Genomic DNA, 26,918 nt, shown 5'->3' with positions numbered 1-26,918 from the left:
CTGTGGACTGATACGTTTGATATGATGTGTATGCATTAGAACTATTGACTTCCTCTGTAATTTGGTATATACAACAGATTCTGCCTTATTCTTTTATATATACATGTCTTTAAACATTTTAAACCCACTTTTTTTTATACTAGGAGGTTCATCACACAAGGCTGAAATCCTGCATCCTTACCAGGGTTCTCTGCTTCCAGTTTCTTTATGGGATTAGGATGGTCTCCTTTACACAGGGGATATGTGATTTGAATTGAAAAACTTTCTCAGCAATGTTCTATATGTTTCATTATACAGTGCCATCGAGAGGCTGTATTACAGTACAACACTGTCATTACATACTGCCAATATCTCGCATTAATTGTTGTTTATCGGCTGATCTCTGATCTTTTTAAAAGCAGGATGAAACTCAAAAAGCATGGGAGACGCTCTGGAGATTGATGATGTCATGTAAAGGACCCGCAAACTTCTGTGAGTGACCAATTATGAGCATGCAATAAAAGCCTCATGTAGAAATACTCGATATAGGTTGATTAATTGCAGTTTTGGAAGGGGTCTCTCTGTCAGCCTCCATGGGATCCAAAGCTCTGTGCATCCCTCAGCAGTCAGGGGCCTTTAGCTACACTTGACTTGGACTAGCTAATCTCCCTCCCATTGTAACCAATGAGAGAGAAATTCGAGAAAACCCTGCACAGCCAGGGAATGAGGGGGAGGGGAACACTGCCCTGTCCTTCTGCCCTGGCCAGCAGGAGTCAGCCGCACTTTGGGTGTGGCAATATATCCACCACACCACACACACCCCTGACCCCACCTAGAATTGCTCTGCTATACTGTGAGCATGCATGTGCATCTATATGTGCTGAGAAACATGATGGCAATAAGTGTTTATCTTATTTTAGACAGGGGGTAGAACTACAAGTGACAAAGAACATGAGGTTGCCACTGAAAATGGCAGTCCCATCTTGAGTTCCTGCTAGTGGCAACCAATGATGTGGGAAATGTATATAATCAATGATGTGAGGACATAGTAGCAGTATCCTATATGCTGCTGCACCTCCACTAGTTCTGTTTGGCTGGTAGAAGGGACCACTGGCACAACAGGAACTAGCAGTTCCTGAAATAAGCACAGAAACAAGTGGAAATACCAATTTCCAGAATGGGGCAGGTCAGTGGAGCTTCCTTCTAGGAGCTCCACTGACCTATCCCATTCCAGAAATGAGTATTGCCACTAGTTTTCCATTGTTTCAGGAAATGCTAGTTCTTGTTGCACTAGTGGGCCATTCCACTAGTGCATGTATAAGTTGAACTAGACATTATGAAGGCGAACTTGGCACAGCCAATTTCAGTGGCCCTGTTTGCCTTGTAACACCAATACAATAACTGCTACTGCTACTACTACAATGTAACTGGGCATGTACTGTGCATCATGTAAAATGCGCAGGACATTTTTCTATCATGTACCTAGTATGGGCACCCTAGCTTTGCTAAATCTAGGCCTCCTTTGTCTAAAATTATATAATATATTACATGCTAATTAAGGTGTGCATTCCTACCATTAGTTGTGATGTTAAGTCCCATTGATTTAACTGGTACTTATACACAAGTAATTAGGTGCAGGCTTGCAGCTTTAATGATTAGTATTTGATAAATAACAAGTGTTAGTACCTGATAAATAACTGCTGCTGTGAAAACTTTCTTGCATGTGTGTCTCTATGAACATCTATGGGGACGAGTTTTCTCTGTGTTAATAAATCATGGCTCTCACAGCAGTCCATGAAGAGAAGCTTCATTTGTTTTAATCCTAGGAAGTGATGAGACTCTGAAGCCACCAACAGGCTTGTCTACACAAGGACGATTGATTCAATTACACCAGGCAATTTAACACATCACACAAATTACTTCACTATTACCATGTGAAGACCAGAGGGATAATGTAAACAACATATGTTCATGGATTATGATCATTGTGGCTGTAAAAACAACACTACGTGGTATTTAGTGTTATTTTAAATCATGGCTAAATTAAATTCTAAGTAACAGGGATGAGCTACCAAATATCCTGCTCTTTAAAGAAAAATCTTGCCCATTTACAGGCCATATTGCATTTAGATCTTTTAAAACAGTAATAGGGAACCTCCAGCATGGGGTCCAGATACAGCCTGCAGGAGGTCCTCACCCAGTACCTGCCCTTATCTCAAACTGGAGATAAGGGATTTCTCCTCTTCCCTCCTATGCTGCAAGGGAGGCTTTTAAAAAGCTTCCATTGGTGGTAATGTAGGTTTTTTAAAAGTCTGACTGCAATGCAGAAGTGATGTGTCAGTGTGTGCATGAGTCAGTGAGTGAGTGTGTCTGTGAGTATGTGTGAGTGAATGGGGTCTGGGCCATGACAGTGAGGCCGCATGCCAGCACTGGAATAGCCCCGCCCACTGTGGGGTGCACCCCTGCCCATTCTTGCATGCAGCCCCCAGTGTGCTTTCCCAGAAACAATTCGGCCCTTGGGCTGAAAAAGGTTCCCCTCCTGTTTTAAAAGCACAACACTGCTGTGTGTTCTGCTGTCTGTAGACTACCCAGGAAGGTTCCATCCTTTTTTCCAAAGGAAAGCCAATTAGATCTAAAATCCTCCTCGGTCTAAAAGCCAAAAAAGGGAGCCATGACCTTTAAAGTTAGAGAGACTAGATGCTTATCTGCCTTAGAAACCATGATCTGTGATCTGGGGCATCTCTATACCAGCCTAAAATCCTGCATTTAAAATGGGGCTCTCTGCTTCCGTTTTAAATGCAGGATCACAACAACTCCCCTTTTCACGTGCTTCCTTTCCCCTCTCCTCTTTCCCCCTCCTTCTCCCCATATCTGAGTCTGCCATTATCTTCCATCAATCTCACTCCTCTTCTTGCCGCTTTTCCTCTTTTCATGGAGGAAACTCAAGTGGAACACAACAGGGTAATTTGATAGCTCATTATCTGCGATCTATTTAAAAATGGAACAAAGGGCATTTAGTGCAGGAGATGCCCTGGAGGGTCACAGCATCGTGTAAAGAGCCCGCAAACCACCATGAGGGAGCAATCCGAATTGCAGGATAAAAGCTCCATGTGAAAAAAGCCCTAGAAGCCATTCCTTCTAATCTCAGATAAGTGAAGGTGACTGTGGTGACTAATAAGTGACAAGGGACTGGCTCTCTACACTTGCTTATATGTGTCGTCACTTAGTGAATTTATATCCTGCCTCTCCATCCAAAAGCATGTGTAAGGCAGGCATCTTAACAACAACGACCTAGTTCACACTTTACTATCCCATTCCAATAGACCATTATGTATTGGCTCAGGATCAAGCTGTGTGCCTGTGTTCTCCCTTCTTACCCCTGCCTTCCCTTCCAAGCCCAGCTTCAACAAAGCTATCTTATAATACATTCCTGTACATGTCTATTCATAAATAAACCCTATTGACCTCAGTCAGACTTACTCCCAGGTAAGTGTGTATAGGGCTGTAAGCTTAGGACGCAATCCTATGCATGTTTAGACAGAGAAAGGACCTAGCTGGCTGGGGAATGCTGAGAGTTGTAGGTCTTTTCTCTGTCTAAACATGCATAGGATTGTGCCCTTAGTGTCTTTTAAACCATGGTTCAATACCAGGAAACTGTGGTTTAAAGGCTCCCTCCAAACTAGGATATGAAACCACCTTGCTCAAATGATTCCCACAGCTGCATCTCTGGGTAGATTCACTCTTTCCCCAGCTTGGTTAACAGACGTTTAGTACACTTAGGGTTAGGGATGTGCGAATCCCTTACCTGGTTCCGGTCAGGGCATCCACTGGGGGGGGAGGCAATCCGTTCCTCCCCCCGGAATCCTCGACAGGGGGGGAGGCGATCCAGACCTCCCCCCCAGAATCCTGCTGGCTGGCTCCACTCTGCGGCTATGCCACAGAGCCACCGGCCAGGCCAATTCGCAGCAGGGCCTCCAGCCACTGCCGGGCTAGTGCGGACGCAAATGGCGTCCTGCATAGGGTACGCCATTTGCATCCCTAAAGTAGCCCGTGATAGGCTATGTAAATATTTACATAGCCTATCATGGCTAAAGCAGAAACGCAAATGGTGGCCGCTATGCCATTTGTGCCCCTGCTCTTTGCCATGATAGGCTACATAAGTATTTACGTAGCCTATCATGTTAAAGGCAGCCATGGAAATGGCAGCCGCTACGCCATTTGTGTGGCCGCCTTTACCGTGATAGGCTACGTAAATACATACATATCCTATCATGGCAAAGAGCAGGGGCACAAATGGCGTAGCAGCCGCCATTTGCGTCCCTGCTCTCTGCCGTGATAGGCTACATAAATACTTACGTAAACATTTGTGGCCGCAGCAGCCCAGCAGCAGCTGGCCAGGAGACCAGCCTAAGCTGCCGCCATCGCCACAACCACATCCGCTGCTACCGCATCTGCCCCAGGTAAGCTCCGTCCCGGCGGGATTCCACGGGGGGGCGGGGGGGAGGCCATTCCGCCATGGAGTCCATGGCAGAATTCTCTGACATCCCTACTTAGGGTGCAATCCTATGCATGTTTATACAGAAAAAACCCTACAACTCCCAGCATGCCACAGACAGTATGGCTCCCTGGGACATGCTGGGAGCTGTAGGACTGTATTGCCAAACTGATTTGGTTCTTGATTTTACCCAACATAAGGCAGAGCAAGGCAAGCAGCTGTCCTAAGGCTTTATTGGCCAACATAAATAGACCCACTAGGTTTTATCCATTGCATATATGAATACCAGTAATTCATTCAACTGGTCCCAAATTACTGTTTGTGTCCTGGGCAAAGCCATGATACCTTCTTTCCCTTGGTGGACTGGGTCTGTTTTAGGGATGGGTAGATTCCCTACCTTTCATTCCTCAGGGGAATCCGCCTACAGGGGGAGGCAATCCGTCCCTCCCCCTGGAATCCGTCCAGGTCAGCTCCGCATCTATCCTGCAGAGCCAGCCGCCTGCTCCGCATCACTGCCGAATGTCAGTGTCAATGTCATTTATGGCTGCATTTAGGTTAATCTACCAGCTTTACGGCCACAAATGGCACCCACTATGCCATTTGCGTCCGGAGACTTACTTACAGCAATACGGCATGGCAATGGCTGCCGGCTGTATCGACATTCTGCAGTGATGCGGAGCATGTGGCCGGTTCTGCAGGATCAATGCCAAGATGGATCCAACCCGGACAGATTCCAGGGGGAGGTGGAGGTAGGGATGTATGAAATTGGCCTTACCTGGTTCCGCTGGGGGGGGAGGCGCTCTGTCCCTCCCCCCGGAATCCTTGCCGGCCGGCTGTGCTCCGCAGGGATTCTGCAGAGTCGGCGGCCGGCTCCACCAGCTGCCGGACATCCGGCCGCTGGCTAGCAGGGAAGCAAATGGCGGCGACTGTAGCCGCCGCTGTTTGCATCCCTGTAGTCAGCCATGATAGGCTACATAAATCTTTACGTAGCCTATCACGTCTGACTTAAAAAAAAAAACACGCGTGTACGCAAATGGCGGCTACGGCCATCGCCATTTGCGTTCCTTATTTTGGCCCGTCTTAGTCTACATAAATATTTACGTAGACTAAGACAGCGAAAATAAGGGGAACGCAAATAGCGTAGCAGATGCTATTTGCGTTCCCCTTATTTTCACCGTCTTAGTCTACATAAATATTTATGTAGACTAAGACGGGCCAAAATAAAGAACGCAAATGGCGGCGGCCATAGACGCCGCCATTTGCGTACGCACGTTTTGTTTTGTTTTTAAGTCAGACGTGATAGGCTACGTAAAGATTTACATAGCCTATCACGTTTTTTTTTTTTAAACCTAGCCGTGATAGGCTACGTAAATCTTTATGTAGCCTATCACGTCTTTTTCTTTTCTTTTTTTTTTACATGGGAAATGGTGGCGGCGGTGGTGGCAGCCAGTCAGAAGACCGGCTGCCGCCGCCGCCGCACCGCCACTGGAGCCGCCACCCGGCAAGATCCGCCCCAGGTAAGTCTCATCCCGGGGGGATCCGCGGGGGGGGCGGGGGGGCAGGCCGTTCCACCACAGATTTCGGGGGGGCAAAAGCGGTGGCATTCGGCCTCCCCAAGATCCGTGGCGGAATTCTCTGCCATCCCTAGGTGGAGGTGAGTGCTCCGTTCCGTCACGGACTCCGGGGTGGGGCGGATTCTTTAGAATCCTGCCTCATTGGAGTCCGTGGCGGGATTCCCCACCATGTCTAGTCTCTTTTCAGGTTGTAGTAACAGCACCTCTCCGGCTTCAGTGGTCTGAAATCCCAGAGACAAGAAGGAGAGAGGCAGCAGTGAGGTCAGCAGCTTTTGGTAGTGGACTCCCTCACCAGGCATCCGCTGGCAGCCTCCCTTCCTGTTTCTCCAGCTGTCTTTAATAGTGCATTAGCAGGGCCTTGCAGCAGTCTGTCCTGTAGGCTTAGTCCATCCCGCCTGTGCTGATTGCCTACACTTGTGGGAAATGTAGCATCACCACCCAGTCCTAGCAGTCTCTGCTTAAAGGGATATTCCCACAGTTGCTCATAGCAAGCAGCTGTATAGCTTGGCAGCTTCTAGGAGCTGCTGTGCCCAAGCTTTTTCCTCAGGAGTAAAGGCATGAAGGGAAGCTGTGACAGGTCACACCTGACTCCTCGAAGTACAATTCATCTTCCAGTAGGTTCCCAATACAAGGACTTTTTTCTGTCTAAACACGCATAGGATTGCACAAATCTATTTTGTCTTGCAGTGAAAAGCCAATACACAAGACAAATCCACTGCTCATATACCTAGAGCCAAAGATAACATAGGAGGCACACACTTTTCAGTTTAAGAGATTAATATCGATTCCGGAAGGAACCCCCTTCATACAAAACAACCCTAATTCATCTTATTACTACACTAATCTCAATGTATAAGGCTAACGCGTTGCCCCACTGGACTACAGTTCAAGGCTTCATAAACAATGATTTAAGAGCATCAGGGCCCTCCCCTCCAACCATTGCACACCAGCTTTGATGCAAAGATCCTGGCTTATATTAAGCCAGGGTTTCCTGCTATGTATGAACTGGGGATCTTATTTTTAAGTTATTTTATGTTACTTTATGTTATTTATTTATTTGAAACATTTGTATCCTGCCCTATATCATTACGATCTCAGGGGGGTGTACACATAAAATCAATGTAAGCAGTATAAAACAATAAATAATTTAAACAGCTAAAAACGTATTAAACCATGAAACAAATTAATAATGATTAAGATCGAAAACAATAAAATAGTTAAAACAGTGTGCTACTTTAGGGAATGCATTTTATCCCTCAAAGGCTTTGATAAAAAGTCATGTTTTTACTAGGCGCCGAAATGGGACCAATGTTTGCACCAATCGGGTCTTCAAAAGGAGGGCTTTCCACAACCGAGGTACCACAGCAGAAAAAGCTCTCTCCCACATCCCATCATAGTGTATGTCTCACTAGCGATGGACAAGCCCATCTCCATCCGGGATTGGGGAACTTGACGTACTCCCCCCCGCCTGCAGCTTGCGCGGCCCAGGCCTGCTCAGCGAGCTTCCTTGCTTGCCCCCCTGCCTGCCCGCGAGCTGCGTGAGCTTCCCCCTTCCTCACACCAGCTGTTAAGGGGCGTGGGGAAGGAGGGCCTCGGTGCAGCCACCCCCCAGCCTCTCGCCCTGGCCTTCCCTAGAAGAGGCCAAGGTGAGAGCACTGGGGTGCCACAGTCACCCCCGTTCCGTGTGTCAGCTGTCAGAGGCCAGCATGGGGAAGGAGGGCCTTGGTGCAGCCACCCCCAGGAGCACTGGGGTGCCACCGTCGCCCTTCTTCCCCGCACTGGCTGTCAAGGGCTGGCGCAGGGAAGAAAGGCAATGGCGTCCAGCCCTCACCCTCTCTCCCTGGCCTTCTCTAGAGGAGGCCAGGGCGAGAGTGCAGGGGTGCTGCCGTCACCCCTCTTCCATACACCAGCTGTCAAAGGCTGGTGGGGGGAAGGAGGACCTTGGCATAGCCACCCCCCAGCCTCTTGCCCTGGCCTTCTCCAGAGGAGGCCAGTGTGAGAGCATTGGGGTGCCGCCATTGCCTCTCTTCCATATGCTGGCTGCCAAAGGCCAGCATGGGGAAGAAGGGTGATGGCGTCCAGGCCCCACCCGCTCGCCCCGGCCTTCTCTAGAGGAAGCCAGGGTGAGAGCACTGGGGTGCCGCCGTCGCCCTTCCTCCTCACGCTGGCTGTCAAAGGCTAGCGTGGGAAAGGGGCCTTGGCGGCCAGCCCCCCAGCTTCTCTCCCTGGCCTCCAGCAGGTGGGGGGGGGAGAAGAGGATAGGTGCCTCCTTCTTCTCTCCACCCCCACCTGCCACAGCAGCTAGGGACAAACTGGACATTTTCCGGAAGGCCAGGAAAACTTACGGAAAAAGACCAGCCTCTCCCGTGCCACTGCCACTGTAGCAAGGATGGGGGAAGGAGGAGAGGTGCTGCCTCCTTCCCCTCTCCTTGCTCAGGGAGTGGGCACCTGAGCTCTTGCCTGACTCAGCACTCTGCGAGTCAGGCAAGAGCTCAGGTCTGTGAGCTGGTGTCTGGGGGGCCGAACTGGCAACTTCTTACCAGGCTTCGAGCCCCAACCGGATGCTTGCAGACATCCCTATGTCTCACACCACATTGGTGGGATACAGAGGAGGGCCCCTCCAACAGATCTCAGTCCTCAGGTGGGCATATATAGGGAGAGACGCTCCCTCAAATATTGAGGTTCCAAGCCGCTTAGGGCTTTAAATATCATCACCAAAACCTTGAATTCTGACCAGAAGCATATTGGCAACCAGTGCAATTCCTTTAAAACTGGTGTCATATGATTTTTATAAGGTGTCCTGGTCAGCAGTTTAGCTGCTGCATTCTGCACTAGCTGTGACTTCCGCGTCATCTTCAAGGGCTGCCCCATGTAAAGTGCATTGCAATAGACTAATCGGGAAGTTACCAGTGCATGTACTACTGTGGCTAGGTTATCCCTCCCCAGGAAAGTCCGTAGCTGGCAGATCAGCCAAAGCTGGCCCCAAGTACTCCGCGCCATAGAATCCACCTAGGGCTCCAGTGACAGCGATGGATCTAGGAGAACTCCCAAGCTATGCACCTGCTCCTTCAGGGGGAGTGCAACCCCATCCAGGACAGGTCACTTGCCCAATTCTCAAACTCAGGAACTACCAATCCACAGGGCTTCCATCTTGTCAGGAATTAGCTTCAGTTTATTGGCCCTCATCCAGTCCATTATAACCTCCAGGCACTGGTCCAGCACCTTCACTGCCTCAGCTGACTCTGACAACAAGGAGAAATAGAGCTGAGTATCATCAGCGTACTGGTGACACCCCACCCCATCATCAACTCCTAATGCTCTCACCCAACAGCTTCATATAGATGTTGAACAGCATGGGGGATAGAATAGAACCCTGTGGCACCCCACAGCTTAATAGCCATGGGTAGAACAGGAATCCCCCAATACCACTCTCTGGATCGGCTCTGTGGGCAGGAGTAGAACTATGGTAGCACAGTGCCCCCAACTCCCACCCCGCAGAGCCAATCCAGTAAGACACCATGATCAATGGTGTCAAAAGCCACTGAGAGATCCAGGAATATCAACAGGGTAGCACTCCCCTTTCTTTCACCCAGAGTAGGTCATCAGTCAGAGCAGCCAAGGCCATTTCAGTGCCATACCCTGGCCTGAAACCAGACTGAAATGGGTCCAGATAATCAGTTTCCTCCGAGAATGTCTGAAGCTTCCCAGCCACCACACGCTCAAGAACCTTCTCACACACCTCCGGATCCAGGGAGGGCCTCTTCAGGAGAGGGTGCACTACAGCCTCTTTCAAGGCACCCCTGACAGAGCAAAGCATTTACCACTCCCTGGACCCACCCCTGCTAGATCATATTAGCCAAGATGGGCAAGGGCCAAGCTCACATGTGGTGGGACGGACTAATTCAAATGTCTTGTCCACATCATCAGGCTGAAACAACTGAAAATGATCCCAGAAAACACAACCAGATAGATCACTGGACACCTCCCCAGACTCTGTGATAACTGTGGCGTCAAGTTCTGAGTGAATACGAACGAGTTTCTCCTCGAAGTGCCTAGCAAATTTATTACAGCAGAAGACCAAGGGTTCCAATCCCAATTTCTCCGAGTCTGAGCAAGATCCCAACAGGCCCTTCACCACTCAGAATAATTCTGCTGGGCAACATTTTGAGGATGAAATAATAGACGTGGAATAAGATTTTTTTTTTTTTTGCCATCCTCACTGCCGCATAATAGGCACAACAAAGAGTCTTTGCTGATCTTCTATCATACTTGCTCCAAGACCTGCACCACCTGCACTCTAGCTGTTGTCCAGCCTGTTTCATTGCCCATAGATCTTCCGTAAGCCAAGGTGAATTTTGGGCTCCACAGCACTGGAGTGGCCACTTGGGAGCGATTGTATCGATGGCCCTTCCCATCTCACCATTCCATAGTGAGACCAAAGCCTCAACCAAATTGCCAGCCCTATCAGCCAGAAAATCCCCCAGAGCATTCAGGAATCCATCGGATTCCATAAGAATCCAGGGGCACACCATCTTAATTGGTCCCCCACCCCTTCAGGGAGGATCTGCTACCACCAAACCAAACTTCACAAGGAAATGATCTAACCATGACAATGGGGTTGTTGAACACACACACCCCAACCCAGATCATCCCTCATCTGCCCAATAGCAAAAACCAGGTCCGGGGTATGTCAGGCCAGTGATGTACTGAGACAGCCCCATGGTTGTTGTGGTTGCCATGAAGTCCCGAGCAGGCCCTCTCAGGATAGCTTCAGCATGAATGTTGAAGTCCCCCAGAACCACTGTCCTACGGATCTCCAGCACCACCTCCAAGACCATCTCAGCCAGCTGAAGCAGGGAGACTGCTGGGTGGTACACCAGCACCATACCTGTTCTGTCTCTTGGGCCAACACAAGGTACAGACCCTCAAAGCTGGTGCTAGGATGGATGGGTTTCCTCGTGAGGGAGATGGAATCCTTATAGATGATGGCAATTCCTCCCCCCATCCCCTACCCTCCAATCTAGATAGGTGCTGCACTGACTACCCAGGTGGACAAAGCTGAGACAGATCCACCCTGCCCAGTTCATCCACCCAGGTCTCAGTAATGCACACCAGCTCAGCCCCTTCATCCACAATCAAGTCATGGATAGTGTTTGTTTTATTATGGACTGACCTGGCATTCAAAAGCAGCAGCAACAGATCAGAGGGGGTGGGCTGATAGGGCAACCTAGATTTTGAGGTATGGGGAAGGACCAAAAGATGGGACAGATTTTAAATATCTGCCCCGCCTTTCCCTTACCTGACACGTCCAACCCCCAATGCCATCTCTCCCTCTGCCTGAGATAACTTGAATAGGGGCATGCTGTTCCTCCCCTGGGATTCACCTGAGCACATATACGACTTTAAAATAATATAAAACTAATAACAAAAGGCCAGTACAGCCAGACAACAAACCAGGCCAGTAAAAAGCTGTATTATCAACCTAAAATTAAAATACTCCTACTCCACCTCCCCCCTCAAGCACTCCATGCTAGTACACCCACACAAGGCTGTCATCCAGGCTCTGGCTAACCTCTCACCCTAACCAATTGCCCGCCCCTCAGCTCTCACCTAAGGTTGGACTTCAGCCTCCCCAGCTATCCCATGCTCTCACCCTGGGATAGCTCACTCACCCAAAACATGTGCATGCATGCATGCACGCACGCATGCACGCACATACAGTTGCTTGAGAAGGGAGTGGTGCCCTTGCCTGTCCCCGAAGGAGCGACCCAAAGGGGCACTCCCCATTTGGTGTTGCCCTCTTTGGGGGCAACCCTGCCAGTGGTGGGCCTGCCACCTCAGCCAGCCAGTTTATATATTTCTTTCCAAGAAGGGACAGGTGGAGGTGGTCAGTACCCAAGGTCCTGGTCCTGAAGGGAAGGGAAGGGAAGGGAAGGGAAGGGAAGGGAAGGGAAGGGAAGGGAAGGGAAGGGAAGGGAAGGGTTGTGTGCCAGGCAGAAGTCCACAGCATCTCTGCCCAGGCAGAAGTCCACAGAAGAGAGCAGTGCCAGTAGTGGTAGTCGTGATGGCAGTGGTGGCACCAGCAGCAGCAAGCAGAAGCAGCAAGCACTCCCTGGATGGTGGTCTCTCCCACAGGCACTGGCTCTCCCCCATTAACTGGCTCTTAATGTCAGTTAACAAACCAAGAACTAAGCCAGGATCTTGCTGCTTTCCAACTGGTGGTGGTTATGAGGAGGAGCTCTCGTCTCTTTTCTCTGCTGTGGAGGAGGGCAGAGAATCACCGCCACACAGCTGCGCTAGGTCTCGAGCTCAGTGTTTCTGGAGGGGCGGGGTAGGGTAATGTCAAGATCAAAGCTTGGCTGGCTACCAAGGCAAACCAGACCAAGCTGTGCTGACCCTGCTAGCCACCATCTAACCCCAATCTCACATACACAAGTCTCCCTCCGTCTTCCCCTAAAACTCCAGTCCGCATTCAATTTCGAACTTCAGAATCATGAAAGCAAAATTATAAATTGCAGGATCTTTATTCTGTATAGCCGAAGTCCATTGCAATAGAATATATATACATATACAAGGATATGGTTTGCACATCACACTGCAATTCCTGGGTTGTTTAAGCCAGGAATTGCCAAGGACGAGTGAAGCATGCAACAAGTGCACTGCCTCCTGTGCACTCATTTCTGCTTTCAATTAAACAACCCAGAGTTAACCCAACAATTGCCAATGGCTCTGGATTTGTAAACCCATAAGCAACCTAGATTTTCCAGGTTCACACCTCATGAAACAACCCAGGAACAGGGCATTCCTGGGTTTTTAATTGAAAGTGGAAAAGATGAGTGTGCAGGAGGCAGCACGCTTGTTGTTTGGCTCATCCCTGGCAATTCCTGGATTAAACAAACCAGGAACTGCAGTGTGACATGTGAACCAGGTCAGTGTGTGTGTGTGTGTGTGTGTCTACACACACAGCCAATGTATACAAAGATTTCTGAGATCAGATGGATCACCTTTTAAAAATATATTGTCGCAACAATGTTAACAAGCCAACCAGAAGGAAGGTTACCAGGTGAGCTGATACATGTGAACAGCTTGGCTGGATTGGAGTCCACCAGTCAACATCTGAGATAAGACTTCAGGAGGGATCATCTCTTCCCCAGGTACTTTACCTGTCTGGAGGGACAAGATCAACTTCTGTTAAGGAAACACTCCAGGAGATCATTAGGTGTATTCAACTTCTCAGATGGCAGAGAACTCAACCTCCCAAAATACCACTGAAATGGGAAGTCCTCAGGCCTAATTGGGGCAAAGCAGAATTATGCGAGGTAAATATATGGGAATATGCTTAATCTGCATGCATATTTTTATTTTAGTGAAAAAAATGTGGGAGGGGTTGAACTCAATACAAAATTATGATATTTTTGAGGGGAACAGTACATGCAGCCTGGGTCATGACCAAAGGCACACTGTTAAGAGAAATGAATATGAGGACAAATCACCCAAAGGGGAGCAGAATAAAAGGAATAAGGTGTCTCAGGTACTGCCAGAATAGTGAATCACAGTAATGTTGTCACAGTAGAGAAGGCATCTGGGTGTCACAACCACAGGACAAAAGGTTATAGAGCATTGTATCCAGACTTAGTCATACCTAGAGCAAACCCACTGAAATCTCTTAAGTCCCATTGGTTGTCATTTCCTTAACCAGCAGGTCTAGCTTCCACTGCAGGCACTATGGGTTACTTACAATAGGTTCCAACTATGCAGGCCATGTCAAAGTACAATAAGCCCAAATGTTTTATAATTGCCAGGGAAGACTAAATGAATCAGTCCCTGTTGTGAGATTTCTCCTACACTTGGGTGAATTAAAGGCTGAAGTGTGTGTTGGGGGTATGAGCGGGTGGGCAGAGGATTTGACTGTAAATTTACTGACACTTCTTGACTTGCTAGACTAACTTAATATAATTGTTTTCAGATTATTATTATTATTTTGGTTTTTACCTATATTTTTACCTATATTTACATAAAGAGGGGGGGAATCTAGAAAGACTTTGGCGCCCTCTAATGGTAAAACCTGTTATTTGTTCAGTCGTTCAGTCGTGTCCGACTCTTCGTGACCCCATGGACCATAGCACGCCAGACCTTCCTGTCCTGCGCTCTCTCCCAGAGCGTGCTCAAGTTCATATTCATAAAACCTGTTATACAAGACCATATACAAAACTAAATACTCAGGCTGGCAACTTTAAGTGTTTAGTGTTATTTCTGTGGCCAGATACAGGAACTGATTAACTTTCTGTTACATATAGAGGCAAAATCCACACATAGAATGCAATATTCTAAAACACCCAAATGTGGGATTCTATTTGTTCAAAGGCTGATGCCATTGTATCTATGAAGTTTGTAGACAGTGTCAAATAAATCAGCAATAGAACAGCTTCCAGGGCAACAGACTATAAGCAAGTGATGGTCTTTATATGCTTTTGGAACAGACACTCAGCAAATATCGACATTTATTTTCAGATTCCAGGCATATGTTTCAGTATGCTGTGAATTCTGGGTTCCCTACATTGCTTTCTACAGAAACCAGCCTTGAGCATGTATCAGGCAATAGAGATGTACAAACTGCCAAGCATGCCCCCCCACACACACACACACAAGAACACTATTCATATATCAAAAACTACCTGCCATGGGTGACAGCTAGGGTCACTGACTGTCATCAAACAATCTAAACACACGAACTGTCGAAGATAATACCAGCCAGAAAATCTTTAAGTACACAGCTATTGCCCTTTACTATGCCAGGCAGGGAGTTGGGTAGTGTTATTACAAGACGTGCAAACATATTTCTAGCCTAGGACATCTCTGTGTGAAATTATGTACTGAGCACATGCCCACTCACAGGCAGCTGATAAGATGCATTCAGTGGATGTTTTGTGCTAAGTTTATAGACACCACAGCAAACAGAATGCTCTGCTGTCTCAATTGCTTGACTACAGAGAAGTTTCCCAGCCATCTAAATTACTTCTGAAAGACTAGACGCATTTCGGGAAGATAATCGAAAAGAGAGACCATGTAACAGCCATCACCCTGTAACAAGAGATCAAGGCCATTTACGATCAGTGCAATGTCTATGAAGGGGTTTTTATTGTTATTTTTTGCTCAGACACCACTCAGACTTAAGAAGCAACAAAACATTGTGATAGGTAGGGGTCTGCACCCACCCCCAGATTCATCTTGGCCCCTGATTCAGTGCTTCAGAAAACAGCCCAGTTCATCCACTTTGGTCCAGGTACCGAATCTGAGTCAAGATTTGGAAACATGAGGCTTTGAGCCTCCCATGACTATTGTGGCAAATTTTAAAAACAGCTATAACTTGTTTTGTTGGTCAGAATTGGATGATATTTGCAGGCGTAGTAGTCCCTTAGGAGGGAATGATGCCTGCCAAGTGTCAGAAAAATAGGGGCAAGGGGTTTTTTTGTGCTACGCACCTTTATATATATATCGGGGCAAGGGTTTTTTTTGTGCTACGCACCTTTATATATATATCGGGGCAAGGGTTTTTTTTGTGCTGCGCACCTTTATATATATATCGGGGCAAGGGGTTTTTTTGTGCTACGCACCTTTATATATATATCGGGGCAAGGGTTTTTTTTGTGCTGCGCACCTTTATATATATATCGGGGCAAGGGTTTTTTTTGTGCTGCGCACCTTTATATATATATCGGGGCAAGGGGTTTTTTTGTGCTACGCACCTTTATATATATATCGGGGCAAGGGGTTTTTTTGTGCTACGCACCTTTATATATATATCGGGGCAAGGGGTTTTTTTGTGCTACGCACCTTTATATATATATCGGGGCAAGGGTTTTTTTTGTGCTACGCACCTTTATATATATATCGGGGCAAGGGGTTTTTTTGTGCTGCGCACCTTTATATATATATCGGGGCAAGGGGTTTTTTTGTGCTACGCACCTTTATATATATATCGGGGCAAGGGTTTTTTTTGTGCTACGCACCTTTATATATATATCGGGGCAAGGGTTTTTTTTGTGCTGCGCACCTTTATATATATATCGGGGCAAGGGGTTTTTTTGTGCTACGCACCTTTATATATATATCGGGGCAAGGGTTTTTTTTGTGCTGCGCACCTTTATATATATATCGGGGCAAGGGTTTTTTTTGTGCTACGCACCTTTATATATATATCGGGGCAAGGGGTTTTTTTGTGCTGCGCACCTTTATATATATATCGGGGCAAGGGGTTTTTTTTTGCTACGCACCTTTATATATATATCGGGGCAAGGGGTTTTTTTGTGCTGCGCACCTTTATATATATATCGGGGCAAGGGGTTTTTTTGTGCTACGCACCTTTATATATATATCGGGGCAAGGGTTTTTTTTGTGCTGCGCACCTTTATATATATATCGGGGCAAGGGTTTTTTTTGTGCTACGCACCTTTATATATATATCGGGGCAAGGGGTTTTTTTGTGCTGCGCACCTTTATATATATATCGGGGCAAGGGTTTTTTTTGTGCTACGCACCTTTATATATATATCGGGGCAAGGGGTTTTTTTGTGCTGCGCACCTTTATATATATATCGGGGCAAGGGGTTTTTTTGTGCTGCGCACCTTTATATATATATCGGGGCAAGGGGTTTTTTTGTGCTGCGCACCTTTATATATATATCGGGGCAAGGGGTTTTTTTGTGCTGCGCACCTTTATATATATATCGGGGCAAGGGGTTTTTTTTGTGCTACGCCCCTTTATATATATATCGGGGCAAGGGGTTTTTTTGTGCTGCGCACCTTTATATATATATCGGGGCAAGGGGTTTTTTTGTGCTGCGCACCTTTATATATATATCGGGGCAAGGGGTTTTTTTGTGCTACGCACCTTTATATATATATCGGGGCAAGGGGTTTTTTTGTGCTGCGCACCTTTATATATATATCGGGGCAAGGGGTTTTTTTGTGCTGCGCACCTTTATATATATATCGGGGCAAGGGGTTTTTTTGTGCTGCGTACCTTTATATATATATCGGGGCAAGGGGTTTTTTTGTGCTGCGCACCTTTATATATATATCGGGGCAAGGGGTTTTTTTGTGCTGCGCACCTTTATATATATATCGGGGCAAGGGGTTTTTTTGTGCTGCGCACCTTTATATATATATCGGGGCAAGGGGTTTTTTTGTGCTGCGCACCTTTATATATATATCGGGGCAAGGGGTTTTTTTGTGCTGCGCACTTTTATATATATATCGGGGCAAGGGGTTTTTTTGTGCTGCGCACCTTTATATATATATCGGGGCAAGGGGTTTTTTTGTGCTGCGCACCTTTATATATATATCGGGGCAAGGGGTTTTTTTGTGCTACGCACCTTTATATATATATCGGGGCAAGGGGTTTTTTTGTGCTGCGCACCTTTATATATATATCGGGGCAAGGGTTTTTTTTGTGCTGCGCACCTTTATATATATATTGGGGCAAGGGTTTTTTTTGTGCTGCGCACCTTTATATATATATCGGGGCAAGGGTTTTTTTTGTGCTGCGCACCTTTATATATATATCGGGGCAAGGGTTTTTTTGTGCTACGCACCTTTATATATATATCGGGGCAAGGGTTTTTTTTGTGCTACGCACCTTTATATATATATCGGGGCAAGGGGGTTTTTTGTGCTGCGCACCTTTATATATATATCGGGGCAAGGGGTTTTTTTGTGCTGCGCACCTTTATATATATATCGGGGCAAGGGGTTTTTTTGTGCTACGCACCTTTATATATATATCGGGGCAAGGGTTTTTTTTGTGCTACGCACCTTTATATATATATCGGGGCAAGGGTTTTTTTTGTGCTGCGCACCGTTATATATATATCGGGGCAAGGGGTTTTTTTGTGCTGCGCACCTTTATATATATATCGGGGCAAGGGGTTTTTTTGTGCTGCGCACCTTTATATATATATCGGGGCAAGGGTTTTTTTTGTGCTACGCACCTTTATATATATATCGGGGCAAGGGGTTTTTTTGTGCTGCGCACCTTTATATATATATCGGGGCAAGGGGTTTTTTTGTGCTGCGCACCTTTATATATATATCGGGGCAAGGGGTTTTTTTGTGCTGTGCACCTTTATATATATATCGGGGCAAGGGGTTTTTTTGTGCTACGCACCTTTATATATATATCGGGGCAAGGGGTTTTTTTGTGCTGCGCACCTTTATATATATATCGGGGCAAGGGGTTTTTTTGTGCTGCGCACCTTTATATATATATCGGGGCAAGGGGTTTTTTTGTGCTGCGCACTTTTATATATATATCGGGGCAAGGGGTTTTTTTGTGCTGCGCACCTTTATATATATATCGGGGCAAGGGGGTTTTTTGTGCTGCGCACCTTTATATATATATCGGGGCAAGGGGTTTTTTTGTGCTGCGCACCTTTATATATATATCGGGGCAAGGGGTTTTTTTGTGCTGCGCACCTTTATATATATATCGGGGCAAGGGGTTTTTTTGTGCTACGCACCTTTATATATTTTTTAGTAAAGGGAACTGCCAATAACTTTTTCATTTCTTGGAATAATTGCTTGACTGCAAGTAGCAGTTCACTGTTTTGCCAGAGGGATTACAGGTGCGGGGCACTGGATGCAGACTAGGCCCATTGTGGGGAGAGAGTTTTTAAAAAGTCCTACTTCTTCATGCTGGGGACCCAATCTGGATCAGGCTCCTGAACCTACTGTGGAGTAAAAATGAAAAAACCTCGGTGCTAGCTACATCTTTAAAGTAATGTCTGTTTAGGGCCTCAATCTCTCCATTTTTGCCCCATTGTTCCCCCATTTCACCAGCACCCATGCTTCTTCTCTGGCATACAGCCCTCCAGTCTCCCTCTTTGCCTTTTTTCCTAGCACCACATCCGCTCCATATTCAGCAAATTCTAATTTCCCCAATTTGCGTTTTTTCTATCCATTAGTTAGGTCTGTTAGGAATAAGTATGCTGCCTCATATGCTAGGGGGCTGGGGATACCAATCAAATCACTTTTTCTGCTGTAACATTTGTACATGTGTGTGCTTGAGAACAACCTTTATAAAAAAAAATAAATCTTATTTTGGGGGTTTAATCTAAGGCAAGCGTGTGAGCTAATTTCCCCAGATTAAGCATGTTTGAGCTGAAGTAGCTATTCCACACTTGCATAAGAGCTCCACTGTGTACACACCACACCTCAGGTGAAGGTCCTTTTTTTGGTCCTACGTCATGTACGTGTGAAACTTGCTCGTCAAGGTGCACAAGTGAGTGAGGACATGTGGCAACATACCTGACATGAAGAAGACTTAATCTCAAGGTGAAGAACTTTTGGATTGCAATCCAATTTTGGATTGGATTGAAGGATTTTGAAAGATGCATTCCAACCTTTGTGTATACAGAGTGTCCTAAGTATACAACGTTTGCTCATGGAAACCACATTGGCAAAGAAATGGAGAATGAAAATGATATGTTCCAATACAAATAATTTCATTTATGCCTAGTCAGATGCATATTTCTTAGTTGATATAAATATCTTCCACAGAGGATCATCTACTAGCTAGGATATGCCAAATTAGGTGCAATATAGTGCCTGAGAAAGCCCACTAGAATTTAAGCAATTAAAAGTAAATGTAACTTCACATTGATTATAATCCTTCCCCCAAATCACCCAAATTGCATACAGTTTCTTTCTAAATTAGTCTTAATTAACATCCAATCCAGATTTAATAAGGGGAGTTATTTCATGTATATAATAGTTCACAGGCAAAACATGGTGCAATAATCATCATTAGGAGACCTTCGAGATGAAATACATTTGTGTTACTCTGGATTATTTATCAGTTTCCAGTGTGGAGCTGATTGTCAGAAAATCAGAAATTGCATGTCACAGGGTCAGGGTGCCTGCAGATCTCTCGAATGAAAGTTTGACTTCCAGACAGCACACCTTCCTCTGCCCACTAATTTCCAGACAGCTTCCTATTCTTAGTCCCGTACTGGTTCCCTCTCCCTTTTCTTTAAGGGTCTCCCGGGGACATGAATGACAGCAGTCAAGCAAGTATTCCCAGGCTGTGAACCTGAGCTCTGGGGGATATTAGTTGGGGATTTAGTCTTTGCACCACCCCACCATGCTCTGGTCAGGGGAGAGAAATACAAAATAATAACCAGCCAGATCAGCAAAGAAACCTTGTGTACATCTGGACTTAGACCTTTTCAGCCTGTGTTACAAAGCCAGCCCCTTACAATGAGCTTTTCTACACAAGGCTGTCAATCTTCTGTATCTACTTTCAGTTTTGTCACAGAATTTAGATCCGAGCACTACACCAAGAGCGTTTCCTTTATTGCTTTTCCAGTACATAACCTCTAGGTGGCACTGTGGTATAGCACAATTACACAAGTGGAAAAAGTGTTTTCTTTCACTTTCACAAATAATACCACATTTTCCCTGCTGTAAAAAAAATCACCGGAAGTGCTGTTTAAAAAGAGAAGTGACGCTGGAGGGTCATGATGGCATCTAAAGAAACTGTAAACAGCCATGAGTACAGAATGACAAGCACACAATAAATGCCTCATGTAGAAAAACTCATAAGCTTCTTGCTCTTTTGCCCTTTGAGCTAGTTACAAGGGTATAGAATAGTCCTGTGCATGCCCCCCCCATCCTGCTTCGGAGGCCGATTCAGAGCTTCCAAATTGGCCCCAACCTGCCTCAGCCTGATTACATTACAGCCTGTAATGTTGTGTACATGATGACCTTACGGCCGCCGTTTGCATAAGATATGATTTCCGGAAAAGATGAGTTGCCATTTTAAAAGAAAATGACAACTCCCTTGAAGAGGATGATGGCTGCAGGTGCTTGCAACAAGTCCAGGTAAGGCGCAGGGGGCTCGTGCGGCTCAGCAGCAGGTGTGTCCGGGGTGCACGAGCGGTGATTCAGAATGTCCAGATAGGTCTGAAGCAATCCAAAGTGGTTTGGATTGATCCGACCTGCTTCTGACCACTTCAGACTGATCTGGAACCACTTCAGATCTGGACTGATTTGGTCAAAATTGGCCCGCTTCAGCTCGGAATTCAGATCCAGATCCAAAGCGGTGTTCAGCCCTATTATAAAACTTGCCAGTTTTCTGCCAAGCCCCACATTGCTCCTTGGGATCCCCACTGTGCAGGTGGCTCTCCGAAGCCCATGCCCCAGAGCAGCCTTACGCCAATCTTGTGCCCTCCAGATGCGTAAACTACAAGTCCCATAATCCCCCAGCCAACTTTTAGGATTAGTAGTCCAACACATCTGGAGGGCACCAGGTTGGGGAAGGCTCCCCAAAGGAATGCAACTGCCAAGGGGGAGATTAGATGACAAGGATTCTAATGCAAATAGAGCAATTAGAAGGGAACCAGGGAAATCTTAACACAACGCACACCAATGTAAAGATACGTGTTGAATTTCTACCTTCGACAAAATGCAAGTTAGTCATTGGGTGATATCCAATGTTGCGTGACTGGACTTCCACTCATGCAGTGGAAGATTATCTTCCTCTCCTCTGCCCTACAACTCCCTGAGCCCACCCAAAAACTGCAGATTTGGGGTGGGGGACAGATGGACTACTGGGGGGGTAGGGAATAACCCCCTGAACATTCCACTGATGGAAGCTTTCCACCAGCACAGCTGGATTCTGCCCACTGTTCTAGCCTAGCGTTCCATGGTGCTGTTTTGCAAGCACCAGATATCCAACTTCTGTGATGTTCTACAAGGACACTTCAGGTCAGTTTTCAGGCAGCCCAACCTAGCCCAACATGCTGATTGGACATGCTATGTAAAATCGAAGACATCACAAGAAGACCAGTGTAGTTGCAGCACATCAAAATTTATTGATCTGAGATGCTTCCTCATGGATGAGCAGTTCCCTTTGCTTTGTCATCCAACAAACATATTTTTATAGAATGTTTTTACTACTGCCTTGAAGTTGACAAATTTCCCAGAGAGATAAACAATTGGGCATTATTTGAAAATAAAAAAGAAATAAAGCACGCACCCATCACAGTGCAGCTTTATAGCCCACAAAACCCCTTACATTTGACATGCAGAAATGTCCAGGCCACTGATGTAACAGCCGATAATTCTTTAGGAAGGTTAAGCATTCTACTACTACTAATTTTGTGCTGAAAATACATACTGCTGCATGTATACTGAAATTAATTATACTATCTAATGTCATTAATCAATCAGGGGAGGCAAACAAATTGTTCCTAAAACATTATGGTATCACTGCTTCATATATCAGAAATAAATTAGATAATTTTAATCCATATCTACTAGTATTGTGATCACCACCAGCATACTAGATGTAAGACAATTGTTTGTATTCACAAATAGCATAGTTTATACATATTTACAGACTCAAAATGGCATGATAGTCATAACTAGTAATCAATGCTGCACATGCTCACACACACACATTGCAGTTCATTTAAGTGTCAGTGAGGACATAATGCCAGTTTCTGATCCTATAACCCACAGAAGCCTTAGACAATTATCTGAAGATACCTGAGGTTCTTCCATCTGATGAGCAGGTCAAACTGAGGATAGAAGTCCACCTGGGACGATATGGCTATTGATGGCTACTAGTCATGATATCTATATCCCCAGGTTGCCTCTGAATACCAGTTGCTGGGGAACATGAAGGGGATGCTCTTATTGCACCCATGTCCTGCTTGTGGGCTTCCCATAGATATCTGGTTGGCCACTGTAGAAACAAACAAAATGCTGGACTAAATGGGCCTCTAGGAACTGATCCAGCTGGGCTCTTTTTATGTTCTTATGAGCCCACATATGCTGCTCTGATTTCAAGGGAGAAAGGATGGCAGAGAAATACAAATTTGTATCCAGTACAATATGAGACCAAGGAGAGCACTGCCTCCTTCTCCCTACTGAAGCCCCATCCCCCCACCCTAAAACCACCCCTGAGGATCAAGGGACCACTCATGCAACCTAACTTCACCTGATTTTTCCCAGGTCCACTCTCCCCGGTGCAGCTCCACCCCGCAAGTCCCCGGGGGTCTTCTTTTCCTGAAAAATGGGGAATTGCCTTTGCATTTGTGTCCTTGAACTTGTACTACATTGGATACAACTTCTAGTGAATATATTATTCAGCTATGGCATCATACCAGGGAAGAAACATCACGGCTTCATTTGGAGTTCAATTCTGCCTGCATTAAAGGTTTGAAACAGACAAGATGACTTGGTATCCCCATACCACCAAGAACTTGCCACAATTTGTGATGATCCACACAGTCAAAGGCTTTAGAATAGTCAATAAAACAGAAATAGATGTTTTTCTGAAACTCCCTGGCTTTCTCCATTATCCAGCAGATATTGGCAATTTGGTCTCTAGTTCCTCTGCCTTTTCGAAACCCAGCTTGTACATTTGGCAATTCACGTTCCATGAATTGCAGGAGTCTACCTTGCAAGATCTTGAGTATTACCTTACTGGCATGCGAAATAAGTGCCACTGTTCAATAGTTTGAACATTCTTTGGTGCTTCCCTTTTTTGGTATGGGGATATAAGTTGATCTTTTCCAATCTGTTGGCCATTCTTGTGTTTTCCAAATTTGCTGGCATATGGCATGCATCACCTTGACAGCATCCTCTTGCAAGATTTTAAACAGTTCAGCTGGGATACCGTCATCTCCTGCTGCCTTGTTATTAGCAATGCTTCTTCAGGCCCATTCAACCTCACTCTTCAGGATGTCTGGCTCTAGCTCACTGACCACACCATCAAATCTATCCCCGATATTATTATCCTTCCTATACAGATCTTCTGTATATTCTTGCCACCTTTTCTTGATCTCTTCTGCTTCTGTTAGGTCCTTGCCATCTTTGTTTTTGATCATACCCATTTTTGCCTGGAATTTACCTCTGATGTTTCTAATTTTCTGGAAGAGGTCTCTTGTCCTTCCTATTCTATTATCTTCTTCCACTTCCGCGCATTGCTTGTTTAAAAATAATTCCTGATCTCTTCTGGCTAACCTCTGGAATTTTACATTGAATTGGGCATATCTCCCCCTATCACTGTTGCCTTTTGCTTTCCTTCTTTCTTGGGCTGCTTCCAGTGTCTCAGCAGACAGCCATCTTGCCTTCTTGGTTTTCTTTTTCTTTGGGACGTTTTTTGTTGCCTCCTCCTGAACAATGTTGCGAACTTCTGTCCATAGTTCTTCCAGGACACTATCTACTAAATCTAGTCCCTTAAATCTATTCTTCACCTCCACTGCATATTCATGAGGAATATTAGTGAGCTCATATCTAACTGATCTGTGGGTCTTCCCTTTTCTCTTTAGTCTGATTCTAAATTGTGCAATAAGAAGTTCGTGATCTGAACTTAGGGATGTGCGAAAGTGACTTACCTTTTCGCAGATTCTGTTCATGGGGAGGGAGGCGTTCCGTCCCTCCCCCCGGAATCCTTGACGGGGGGGAGGCGATCTGGTCCTCCCCCCCAGAATCCTCGATGGCCGGCTGTGCTCCATGGCGGCTCTGCGGAGCAGCCAGCCAGGCCCAGGCCAGGGCCATCCGCAGCCGGATTTCTGGCCGCGGAGGGCTCTGGGCAAAAAAAAAAAAAGCGTACGCAAATGGCGGCAGCTACGGCCGCTGCCATTTGTGTTCCTTATTTTTCTCTGTCTTAGTCTACGTCAATATTTATGTAGACTAAGATTTAAAGAAAGGGGAATGCAAATAGCGTAGTGGGTACTATTTGCATTCCTCTTTCTTTTCTTAGTCTTAGTCTACATAAATATTGACATAGACTAAGATGGCGAAAAATAAGTAATGCAAATGGCGGTGGCCATAGCCGCCATTTGCGTACGCGTTTTTTTTTTTAAACCCAGACATGATAGGCTATGTAAGTCTTTACGTAGCCTATCACATCTGGGGGGGGGAGAAAAAGACACAGACTGCAAAAGGCAGCAGCGGCAGCTGGTTGGAAGACCAGCCGCCGCCGCCAAAACTGCCGCTGGAGCCGCTGCCATCCGGAACATCTGCCCCAGGTAAGTCTCATCCCGGGGGGGATCCACGGGGGGTGGGGGTGGCAGGCCATTCCGTGATGGATTTCGGGGGGCCGAATGCAGTGGCATTCAGCCTTACCGAGATCCATCGCGGAATTCTCTGACATCCCTATCTGAACTACAATCAGCTCCAGGTCTTGTTTTTACCAACTGCATAGATGTCCACCACCTTTGGCTACAAAGGATGTAGTCAATCTGATTTCGGTGTCGACCATCTGGTGAAGTCCATGTATAAAGTCATCTCTTAGGTTGTTGGAAGAGAGTGTTTGTTATGCACAGTGAGTTGTCTTGGCAAAATTCTATCAGCCTATATCCTGCTTCATTTTGTTCTCCCAGACCATGCTTGCCTGTAATTCCAGGTGTTGTTTGACTACCCACCTTAGCATTCCAGTCTCCTGTAATGAAAATAACATCTTTTTTTGACGTACTATCCAGTAGGTGCTGCAGATCCTCATAGAACTGATCTACTTCTGCTTCTTCAGCATCTGTGGTTGGGGCGTATATTTGGATCAGTGTGAAGTTAAATGGCTTACCCTGAATTCGAATTGAGATAATTCTGTCATTTTTTGGATTGTATCCAAGCACTGCTTTAGCCACTTTATTATTAATTATGAAGGCTATTCCATTTCTTCTGTGGTCCTCTTGTCCACAGTAGTAGATCTGGTGGTCATTTGATGTGAAGTGGCCCATTCCAGTCCATTTCAGTTCACTGACACCCAAAATGTCTATATTTAATCTTGACATCTCCCCAGTAACCACATCCAATTTGCCCTGGCTCATAGATCTTACATTCCAGGTTCCTATGGTGTGTTGATCTTTAGAACATTGGATTTGTCGTTCACCACCAGCACCGTTGGCTGCTAGCTGTCCTTTCAGCTTTGAGCTAGCTGTGTCATCACATCTGGGGCTAGTTGAACTTATCCTCTGTTCCTCCCCAGTAGCATTTTGACCATCTTCCGACCTGGGAGTCCCATCTTCCGATGGTTTACCGACATATCTCTGGTTGTACTGATCCATTTAGTTTTCATGGCAAGAATACTGCGGTGGGTTGCCATTTCCTTCCCCAGGGAACGTATTTAGTCTGACCTCTCTGCCATGACCTTCCCGTCTTGGGTGTTCCTTCACAGTTTAGCTCATGATGTCATTGAGGTGCTCAAGCTCCAGCACCATGACAAGGTAATGATCTCCTTTGCTGAAGTTACAAGCAATAGCAATGCTAATATTTTCATATTTTGCCTGGGGGAGATATAACTAATGCATGGCCTGGGGAATAGTTTTGATGGCCCCTGTAACCATATCAGTTTGAGGTTCTTTCATTCCACTTAGGTCCAGTTCACACATCTCTATAAGCCACCCTGAAAATAAGCCACAGTGGATTTGTTGTTCACTCACTAACCCATGTTACCCCTGACAGATGGTCAGATGCTCTGCAGCTTGCCATGGCTTGTTTCCATCCTAGTCCTCCAGCCCGCTTCCTGCACATATCCCATGGTCCTCTGCAGTACAACGCCTCTCATATGATCATTGTGACAGAGGGAAACCTTTCCCGCTTCTACCCCGCTCTGATCATTACCCCTTTTCAGGGCAATTTTTTCTGTTTGCAACCTTTTTATTATTATTTTTCTGTACTTCAAAAGTACACAAATGGGTTTGTGGTTCCTTTCACTTTTATTTTTCTGTTGTCCACAAGCATGCAATTGAGCACATTTACCTGTCCACTATTTATTTTCTCCAGGAGTACAGATCAATATCCCCTCTGTACGTGTTGAAATCCCACTTGTCGATTGGATCCTCTCACATTATATCTTGAAC

This window comes from Heloderma suspectum, chromosome 2 (genome assembly GCF_057233095.1).
Source record: "Heloderma suspectum isolate Gila_16-S chromosome 2, 16-S_ref, whole genome shotgun sequence".
Classification (NCBI taxonomy): domain Eukaryota; kingdom Metazoa; phylum Chordata; class Lepidosauria; order Squamata; family Helodermatidae; genus Heloderma; species Heloderma suspectum.
Note: the sequence above shows the minus strand (reverse complement) of the source record.